The sequence below is a fragment of the Amblyomma maculatum genome, chromosome 11 (genome assembly GCF_055883805.1).
Source record: "Amblyomma maculatum isolate TAMU_Amacu chromosome 11, ASM5588380v1, whole genome shotgun sequence".
In the NCBI taxonomy this organism is placed as follows: Eukaryota; Metazoa; Arthropoda; class Arachnida; order Ixodida; family Ixodidae; genus Amblyomma; species Amblyomma maculatum.
In genome coordinates this window covers 154,908,884-154,920,202 of record NC_139354.1, presented here as the reverse complement: position 1 = coordinate 154,920,202, position 11,319 = coordinate 154,908,884, and positions in this window count along the sequence as shown.

Genomic DNA, 11,319 nt, shown 5'->3' with positions numbered 1-11,319 from the left:
ATTTTGTAATAAAAAATTTGCTGCCGAAGTTTACTGGACATAATAAAAAAATGCTACGCGTCGTCTTCATCTTCCGCCACACATGCCCCCACCAAGGAAAAGACGTCTGCCATATTCATCCACTTAATCCGGTTTTGATCTATCTGCATCCTTACGACGCCTTCGAACGCCTTAACCTCATCCGCCGACCTTATTTTCTTCCACCAGATAATACGTTTTCCTTTCCTTGACATCCAATTCGCTGCCTTTTTCTACTATTGATTATCCTCTCTTTGCACTAAATGCAATGCCAAGGCTCAATGCCGCTTCTAAATTTCCACAGCAATATCCTCACTCGAGTTCATCTGACCCACTCCCTTAACAACAAACCAAGCCTTCTCATTAACCTTCATGTTTTAGCCTCATAGATTTGAGGTAAGATTAAACTAGCATGCTTTCCTCTTGCGTGATTAGGGCAAGTTGTTGGTCCTAACCTCATCCGTCCACCTAACTTTCTGCCGCCCCCTGCTACGCTTTCCTTCCCTTGGAATCCAGTTTGTTACCATAAGCAAGTAACGGTGATAGTTGGATGCAAAATTTGCATTGAAAAGCACGTCGTCACGTAAGCAGAAAGAGGATAAAGCGCGCCGGTAGGCTGTAGGAACTCTGCCTCCAGCATTTTGCAGATAATTATTGTTCAATAGTTGGTAGTCAACAGAATACCGTAACGTTCCGTCTTCTTGACAAGGACGACAAGTGGCCCCTAGGGGCTCTGAGATGGTCGAATAACATTGTGATCAAGCATTTCCTTACGTGAGTGGTAATTGCGGCCAGTTCATTAGATGAGGCACGATAGGGTGACTGTCTGAGCGGTTGCACTGTATTGTCCGTAATAATACGATACTTTACAAGGTGTGTTTGACCGACTTGTGGCAGCGACGTGATCGCAGTCCTGTAACGTTTGAGGTGGTTCCTCAGGATGTCTTACTCCTTCTGCGGTAAGGCCGGGTTGATGTAATTTAAGAAGGCGAGTTCCTCTTGTTCCTTTACAGAATAGCAAGTTAGACTGTGCGCCCACGTAGGTTCAGCGATAAACATCAGTTGTTCCCTTATTTATATACCGGTAGTCATTGCTGAAATTGTAGAGCAGTGAGTCGACTTTGCCATCTTCGAGAGAAACAACAGCCCGAGCAAGAGCAATGCCGCGGTCGAAAAGCAAAGACAGTTTTCTCTTGGCGACACCTTAAACTTCCCGGAGGGTGTACGCACCCACCGTCACCATTACACTGGAGTGGGGAGTAGCAGCCACGTACTCGTCGAAAATGTGGAGTGGCGCCGGCAAAACACAGCTCTAGCTTCGAGGGCATTGTATGTCGAAAACTGAAAATTATGTTACATGTGCCACCCGTGTGTTTTCAAAGACTCCGCTGACCTGTGAAACAGTTTACATCGGCCAAACAGGCCGGTGTATGAGTGAAAGCCTGCGCGAGCACCACAACTCTCTCAGCTCTACTGACGATGAAAACCTGACTAGTCATTGCCGGGAATGTGGCTGCTACCCGCTGCTTTATAATTTTAGTATTGTTGGAAGGCGAGGGAAAGCCGGAGGGCGAAATTCTTGAAGCGTATCTCATCAGTGTGCAAGCGGGTAATTTTATCAGCACCACTCCCATTTCCTTGATGCAGAAGGAACATTGCTTTCTTTCGCAGGGTCGTTAGATTGCTAGCTTATCTCCAGAACTTGGTGTGTTTGTCTTTAGGGATGAGCGGCGCATGTCCTGTTACCTTTCCTGGGAGACTGATTTTATTTCAGTAAAGCACAATAGTTAGTCCAGTCGATGTGTGTGCCTCGTCTTCTCTGTGTCCTTCGTCTTTTTACTGTTTTTTTCGCAAAAATGTACTAACTGACTCAGATGCAACTCTGTTGTTACTGAACGAACAGCTCGGTTACTGAGCTCGGTACAGCTGATTTTAAAGGTCCACGGAAACGGCCCCCAAGAAACCACTGATAAACGTGTTCAGTGTGTAGAACACATCCTTTTGACCATTAACGCAAAGTATAACACGTTGGAACAAAGCCAGCGATTTATCATTAATTTTTAAAAACAGCGTTTTTTGAAATTCGCGGGCAGAGGGAATGTCGTTTGGCGGTGTCGCATGGAACTATTTCCTAATCCCGTGACGTCACGGGTAGGTTGACTGGCAAGTCTTGCTAGAAGCTGCCATTCGCTGCGGTCACTGCAACCATGACGTCATGAACACACTTCCGGTGCTGCGAAAGTCGTCTGCTCGTGCGCTGCTCGAACTCTGTGCGGGCTGTTACAGCTCGCCGCCCTTATCGGTTAGGTGTCCATTGCCCATTAAGTGCAACAACCGAAGCGACGCAGGGATCGGCAGAACGAAGCTGCATTTACAAATATCTTGTTTATATAACGTGGTTTCAGGAGTATCGGAGTGTCGTCCGACGAGGCGTCAACAGCACGGTCAAACACCGCACAATGGCAGCACCTCCCTGACCGCCGTAAACACCGCCGCTGTGGCCCCTCCTCCCGCATACCGTTCGCGAACGACACGGCGGATCGTTAGCACCGATGTCCGAAATAAAGCGTGCTAAAATTTGTTGGCGTCTGGAATATTGAGCCGAATATCAAGTATGAAGCCCTCCTGAGGATCGCTGACCAGCAGCAAATTGCTGGTAAGAGCGATAGCCGTGATACAAGCTAGTTTCTGCTCAAGCCAGATGCCGCTGGTGCATTTCGGCTGATCCGATCTGCTCGTACTAGCTCTGCGATTAATGCGTCGGCAGAGTTAATCCTATAATTATTTTACTATGGCAGGATAGGGATCACTATAAGACAGTTTCATAAGTAGACGATTTACGACAGCGTTGATCATGTTCCAAAGCGTCGACCGCCGCGGCTTCAAAGCGAAACAAAAGGCCTAGCGACGACTAGGGACGGTCACGCACGGCGCCGGCGTTCGCCGCACTCGCACGTTCCAGCCCCGCGGTAATTGTGTAACGTACCTCAGCCTGCTCGCGGCATCCCGTGCTGCAAGCGTTGCAAACTCGTGTACTTTCATAGCTAAGGCCGCGTATTTTTTGGCGTTCTGCTCAGCAACAAGCCGTTCAAACGATACTGTAGGCACGACAAGGCTTCAGTACGCATTCGCTGCGCTGTCGGCCGTAATCGAAGACGTCGGGCGGCACCATAATCTATACATCGATCTTTAAACGTGATACAGTGGGCAAATGAATAACTTTGTGAAGCAGACCCGCTCGTACATTTCGCGCACTCGGGCGTCGACGAGTAGCTTCCGTCAACAGACGCCGGCATAACCTCGGTTAACGACGCAAACCGAGGTCGTCAAGCTCGGTTTGCGGTAACCGCGGTTAGTGGTGCAACCATGGTTTGGTCCGCCGTGTAACATAGGATAACCACGGGTTCGCGGTTACACTAACCGTCGCTGCGCGAACTGGCGAACTCCTCAGGCGTGTGCGAGCGAGAACGGGTTGGCGCGAGTACGCCAGCGAGCGAGCGCGCGGCAACCGGAATTTCGTCGAAGTGACGTATGTCTGGGCGGAGTTTTGAACTTGCTTGTATTCTTTGTTTTTTTATGGCTCCCTTCGGCGTACGAGTTGAGAGGGAAAATTGGAAGGGTCATTTTTATTCGCCGATATCTCTGGTGTTGCAGATGCTAGATCGAAAATTTTTGCGGGAGAATGATGGGTGGTTCAATAACTATCAGTGTTATGGCGTTGTTTACCCTTCTTTGTGACCCCTTTCAGTGGACCTTTAAGTCCATTGCAGGTCGATGATGACGCCGTTTTCCTTCAAGACGTCCATACTCAGTATAACGTCTCTGGCGCAATCCGTTAGCACAATAGACGTTGCCAGGAAGGTTCGCCCTTGCATCGTGACTCGCGCTGTGCACGTTCCTCTCATCATCATCATCATCAGCCTGACTATACCCACTGCAGGACGAAGGCCTCTCTCATATTTCTCCAGTTAACCCCTGTTCTGTGCTAGCTGCATCCACTTGGCCCCTGCGAACTTCTTAACCTCATCCGCCCACCTAACGTTCTGCCTGCCCCTGCTACGCTTTCCTTTCCGTGGAATCCATTTATATACCTAAGCGACCATCGGTTATCCTCTCCTCGCACTACATGTCCTGCCCATGTCCATTTCTTCTTAATTTCTGCTAGAATGTCGGTAACGAGTTGTTTCTCTGGACTACTCTGCACGCTTGCTATCTCTTAACGTTACCCCTACCATTTTTCTTTCCATAGACCCCTGGGTTGTCCACAGATTACGTAGAACCCTCTTGGTTATACTCCACGTTTCAGCCCCATAGGTGAGTATAGGTAAGATGCAACTGTTGCATACTTCCCTTTTGAGCGATACTGGTAAGCTGGTAGTCATAGTCTGAGAGTGCTTGCCAAATGCGCTCCATCCCTATGGTATTCTTCTTATTATTTCCTTTTCATGGTCTAGATCTGCGGTTACTACCTGTCCTAAGCAGACATATTCGCCTACTACTTCCAGTGCTTCGCTACCTAACGTAAATTGCTGTTCCTTCCCGAGGCTGTTGAACGTTACCTTAGCCTTCTCCATGTTGATATTTAAGCCTACCTTTCTACTTTTCCTGTCTAGGTAGTCAATCATTTTTTGCAGTTCATCCCGCGAGTTATTTAGCAAGGCAATGCCATCAGCAAATCGCAGATTACTGGGGTATTCTCCATCTACCCTTATCCCTAACTGCTCCCATTCCAAGTCTCTGAATACTTCCTCTAAGCAAGCTGTGAATAGTACTGGGGAGATCGTGTATCCTTGCCTAACACCTTTTTTTATGTGAATTTTGTTACTTTCTTTATGCAGAACTATGGTTGCTGGACAGCCACTATGTATATCTTCCAGCACTTTCACGTACGGCTCGTCTACACCCTGATTTTGCAGTGTCTGCATCACTGCCGAAGTTTCAACTGAGTCAAATGCTTTTTCGTAATCAATGAATGCTATCTATATTGCTGGTTATATTCCGAGCATTTTTCTATCACCTGGTTGCTGATATGGATATGATCGATAGTAGAGTACCGTTTCCGAAAACCTGCTTGCCCTTTGCTTGATTGCAGTCTAAGGTTGTCCTGATTCTACTAGCGATTACCTTAGTAAATACCGAATACGTAACAGACAGTAAGCTGGTTGGCCTGTAATTTTTAAGGTTTTTTTAAGGTCCTTAGAGTCCGCTTTCTTATGAATGAGGTTAATGTTTGCATTCTTCCATGGTTCCGGTACCATCGATGACACCAGGCACTGCGTATACAGGGTGGCCAGTTTTTCTAGCACGATATCCCCCCATCCTTTAACAAATCTGTAGTTATCTGATCTTCTCCAGCTGGTTTCCCCCAGTTTCTAATGCTTTCTTTACCTCGTCCTTCGCCACATGGTGGATCGTCTGGCTGTTTTTCCCTACCGCCAATCTCATTACGGTCCTGACTACTTTGGCTACTCTAGAGATCTGTTATAGAACTCCTCGGCTACTTTGACTATCTTGTCCATATTCGTGATGACGTTGCCCGCCTTGTCCCTTATCACATACATCATGTTTTTGCCGATGCCCAATTTTTTTCTTTACTGCTTTAAGGCTTCTCTCGTTCTTTACAGCATTCTCAAGTTTCTCCATGTTATACTTTTTTATATCGGCCACCTTGCGCTTATTGATTAGCTTTGATATCTAGGCCAATTCTATCTGGTCTGTTGGATTGGAAGGTTTCATACTCTGGCCTTTTTTAATCAAATCTTTCGTCTCCTCATGCAGCGTACCAATATCCTCTCTAACTATCTCACCGCCTACTTTCACAGCGCACTCAGTAATGATATCTCTGACATTATTGTTCATTGCTTCTAGGGTAATGTCGCCATCCTCGGTTAGAGCTGAATATCAATTTTGTAGCGAGATCCTGAGCTCTTCTGACCTCCCCCTCACCGCTAATTCATTGATGGGTTTCTTTCTTACTAATCTGTTGCGTTCCTTCTTCAGATTTAGGCTAATTTGTGAACTCACCATCCTGTGGTCACGGCATCGCACTTTCCCGATTACCTCTACATCTTGCATAATGGCGGGGGCTGAACTCAGTATGAAGTCAATTTCATTTTTAGTCTATCCGTTAAGACGTTTCCATGTCCATTTCTGGTTCTTCCGTTTGCACGTTCCTCTAGGTGTAATCAAATGTCCTCCAGTGGTAAATACTTGTGGGCTGTCCCAAGCTTTAGTAACCTTTTTGAGTGTGGCGGAAAATAATCCACTGAGTATGGAATAATCTGCCCCGGAATACACCAAAGAGGTCATGGCTATGCCATCAACTGAAAGCTCTAAATTGGCCGGCGGTGGCGTCTCGCTGTGGCCATGTGGAAGTGTCTGGTCTCGGCAGCGGTGCGTCGAAGAGGTGTGATGCTGTAGAGAGGCAGTCGGGCTTCGAAAATGTTGGTCAGGTTGTCGGCTTGCCATTAATTTGTACAGCTCGGTAAACGTCGTAGTCTCTGTGTCGTTCAGCATCGGCTAAGTGGCTTTCTCGTTGAAGGGTATTGTAGTTTTCGTCGTACAGCAGCCACACCTCAAGAGGCTGCTGGTTTTAGTTTCCCCTGCTGGGATTGCTAGACCGGTCTCACGGCTTGGAGAAATCGTAACGACGGGTAGAAGGTGATCGGTGGCGCTGGAATAAGTCCGGGTAGAAAAAAAAGGTAATCGGCAATCTCTCGGGGGCGCTCTCCTGGCAGCGCACAGCCAGCACCCAAGCGGACGCCACGGAGACCCATCTCTTTCTGCGGGCATCTCTTTCTACTGGAAGTGACGCTACACATTTCTAGCTTCCCCACAATGGTAGCACAGCGGCCGGTAGTGCGCAGTTCACCAGATGTGAGTTCGGTGGCGCCTGGGTCTTTGGACAAACGTAGACATGGAAGGTGGAATTCGGGGAGCGGCTGGCACAGGTGCTTCGTAACGTGATGTTCGAGGCGGTAGAAAACGGCTTATGACTGCAGCGTAACTCAGGTGCAAAAGGCGACGAGGCCGACGCTTGTTGAACTTTTTCACGACCAACATCTGTGACCGATGCAACTTGCGGCTGTGCAGGCGTAGGCAAGAGTTTCGCCAGCTCGTTACGCAAATTGGCTCGAATGGACTCATGCTGTGGATCTCCTAATGACACGGTAGATTCCTCAGTACATGTAGACCGTATCGACACAGCCGTGCGCTCGTAGTGCCGGACCCGCATGTCAAGCGCTCTCTCAAAGAAAGTAGCTTTCTTGACGAGAGCATCCACGCCAACTGGAGGACTGCGAACCTGGCCAGCAAAGAGATTTAACTTCACGTCTCTCATAAATAATCCCATTTTCCTTTCTTGCGGCATGTTTGGATCTGCGCGGCGAAACAAAAGCTTCGTCTCCTCCGCGTACACCATCACACTGTCGTTCAGATGCTGGGTGCGATTCTGCACTAGAGGATTGGCCTCTTCTTTTTGAAATGTGCTAATAAATGCCTGCAGAAATTCTGCTTTGAATGTGTCTCATATTTGCAGGTGAGATTCATGGTTGATGTATCAGGTCCATGTGCAGTCCTCCAGGGCAAAGCAGACATAGCTAACAAGCGTTGAAGTGCCGGCTAGTTGGTAATACATTTTGGAATAACAGCGTGAAGGACGAGGATGAAGATCAGAAGGACACAAACACAGCGCTGACTGACAACTGATTTTATTTCCAGAAGTTGGCAAGTGCATATACATGGCTTGAAGCGTGACAGAAAAAAAACAGATAAAACAGATGCAATGCGCATGCCCAAATCAAAGCACATTATCTCTTCTTACGCACTGCCAAGAATGCAAGCTCTTTGTCCGATAACGCAAGGGAAGGAGTGCTAATGCATCGGTCCGGAAGCTCCAGAATTCTTTCGGTTTCAATAATTTCTCTTTTGGTGCGGTCTTTATTTTTCTGGTAATTGAATTTATCGAAAAGGGGTTTGCATTCTGTTTTACGTTCCTTAGTGCATGTGAGGCAGTGAAGAGGCAGGTTGGTTCTTGGAATTTTCCATATCCTTTTTATGTTCCCTTAATCTTTCATTAAGGCATCGCCACGTTTGCCAACATAAACGTTCCCACATGATAGAGGAATCTCGTAGACTAGTTCCTCAGTGCAGTGAACAAATCTGTTCTTATGTTTAGTTTTCAAGCCCCAGTTTCCTAAGTCACGGGATGACTGACGCGGCTAAGCATTGACAGCTTACACGGAGCTGAGAAGGCTACTCGTACCTGAGAACGTTGTGCGATCTTTTTTAGATTATGCGACAGGGTATAAATGTACGGGATTACAACTATCTTTTTCTGCTTGTTCGAGCTATCAGCTCGTTGGTTATTTTCTTTTTTCCGCTCCTGCCATAGCAAGCCTCGAGCAACGCAAACAAACATATGGACCGTGTAGCCAACGGCCGCTAATCTAGATGACTGCTAGGTGAAACTGAAGTCAGTTAGGTGCTCACAGGATTTTGTTAGGCCATTCTTAGAACAAGCAGTAACTACGGCTGTTTTTACCAGCTTAGAAAGCGCCGAATGAACCTGCAGTAGTGGCTTCTTGGAACGGGGTTCATACGCCCAACACACATGATTATCAGAAAATATATTTTTGAAGTCTAAAAACCGAATTGCCCCACCTTTTGAAAGTTCGTGAGTCAAAGTTAATGTATTAAGACAAGAAAAATTGTGAGTTTAATAAAAACGTGATGCTCGTAAAATCCAGATCTGATGTCTAAAACCAGTAAAACGTCGTCTAGGAATCTAATAACTAAAAATGCTATATCCCTCTAGACTGTCTTGAGTAAAGTTCAGTTCAGTCGTTCAGTCGTGTCCGCCTCTTCGTGACCTTATGGGCCATATCACGTCAAGCTTTCCGGTCTCTCACTATCTTCCTAACATCACATAATTTCACCTGCAGCACCTCAAGGATGCCATCTAACCATCGCGTTCGCTGCCTCCCCCTTCTGTGCTGACCCTCAACCTTTCCCAACATCAAATCTTTCTCCAGCGACTCCTCTCTTCTCATCAGATGAAGGCACTTGCTGAGCTTTAACTTTAGAATTTGGCCCTCCAATGAGCAGTAAGGGTTTATGGTCAACTATATCGACTGATTTCATCTTCTGGCCGTCAAAGGAATTCTCAAGAGTCTCCTTCAGCACTACAATTCAAACGCGTCAATGCTTTGGCGGTCAGCCTTCATCACAGTCCAACTCTCGTATCCATACATCACAACTGGAAAGACCATAGCACGAGTTATACGGATCATGGTTGGCAGTGTACTGTCTCTGCTCTTTACTAGGCGATCAAGGCTAGCCGTGACTCTTTCCCAGAAGCAGGCGTTTCCTAATTTCATGGCTGCAGTCTCCTTCTGGGGTAATCTTAGAACTAAAGAGAAAATCTGTCACAGCTTCCACTTCCTTTCCCTTGATGCTCCAGGACTTGATAGGGCAAGACGTCATGATCTTTGTCTTTTTAAACGTCTCTCTTTTCTTGTCGACGTAGCAGAAGTCTCTTGAGTTCCACTTCACTTTCTGCCATTAAAGTGGTATCATCCGCATATCTAAGGATGTTGATACTTTTCCCAGCAATCTTCACTCCAGCTAAAGACTCGTTCAGACCGGCCTTCCTCATGAGCACTCGGCATATAGGTTAAATAGGCAGGGCGACAGTGTGCAGCCTTGTATCACTCCTTTCTCAATCGGAAACCAATCATTAATACCATGCCCAGATCTGACTGTGGTCGCTTGCCCTTCATACAGGTTCCTGAGGAGACAGATGAGGTGAATTGGAACTCCCATCTCTTGGAGAGCTTGCCACAATCTGCTGTGGTCGCTTTCGCATAATGAATGTCTTGCAGTAGCCGGTCATAGTTAGCTAATAGTAAGTCGCTAAGAATTGGAGCTGTGCATGAGCCAGTACATATGCTGTCTTTTTGAAGGTAAAAATTGTCTTTCCATTTAGCAAAAGTTGAATTAAGATAAAGAGTTAAAGGTTCTAAAAATCCGCTATAGCGTTATTACTGCGGAATTTTGAAAGGCCACCACTACAAGTTCATCGATACATTCCTCGACGCATTCTAAAAGCTTATCTTGAGGCAGGAAGTAGTACAAATCCTTGATGTCAATTGACATATTGCAATGAGACTGTTCTTATGACAGGCGTTTAGAAAGTTAACAGCCTCGGACTTCTTCACCAGGAAAGGGTCTTTTACCCGCAAAAGGACCAGTTTAGCTTGCAAAAAATGGGCTATTGATTTCTGCCAGGATCCATTTTCTGAGATGATAACACGCAAAGGGCTTCCAGGCTTGTGTGTTTTTGCGGAGAAGAACAAATCTAAATGGCTTTTGCTGCTCTCGTTAATAGACTTTGCCAGGTATTGCAGGTTCAATCTGTCACATAGTTTCTTTGCTTTAGCTTCGAGCTTGAACAAGTTAGTATCATCACGGAGTTGAAAAGCTTTCCAAATGGCGTCATCCGCTTTGGAGTTAAACAAACCAAAATATGAAACAGTGAACCCACCCGCTTTGTCAGCGGGCATAACATATAAGAAATGTTCCTTGAGAAAGTCCACGACACGTCGAACAGGGGTTTGTGACATACCAGGCTTACACTTGGCCACAACGTCGACGGCTCCTTTTCTTCTTCCGGAACTTTACTTAAAACCTGTCTGAAAAGTGACAGGAGCTCAGACATAGCGCATCTTTACGTTAGCGTCCCAGGTATTGAAGGTGGCCACCCGGTCGGACTAGTCAAGCCAGTCATCTGCGTCTTCACGGGGAACACCTTAAAAACGAGAGGGTCTCGCTGGTGAAGGAGGACATTGACACCTATCTCTTAAGTTCGTAGCTACAGTGTGCGTGCTTGTAGACCGTAGATTAAGATTAGGAAGCGGGGCGAATTCAGAAGATAGGCCACATAGCCGCCGGCTGCCTTGGTGAACAGGCGTTTCTACCTTCAGAGATTGTCCTTGCCTGCAGTCGCGGCTTGAAGTGGGCGTCCGGTACATGGAAGATATATCCAGCACGTCTCCACTAGATTGTACAGCTACTAGCCCGACAGCTTGTCCTCTTGAAGCTTGTCCTCTCCACCATATGTCACGTTGGCAAAAAGATGTGTGATGGCCGCTGAGCTGTCGACAGAAAGAGCCGGTGTTGGCGTAGTCCAGAGGCGTCAGATCTCAGCGCAGGCGAGATACTTTGTCGTCTTCTGCTCTTCTCATTGTCTTCTTAACACTGGCATCACTATTCCGAGCAATATTCTATCTCCTTGTTGGAAGA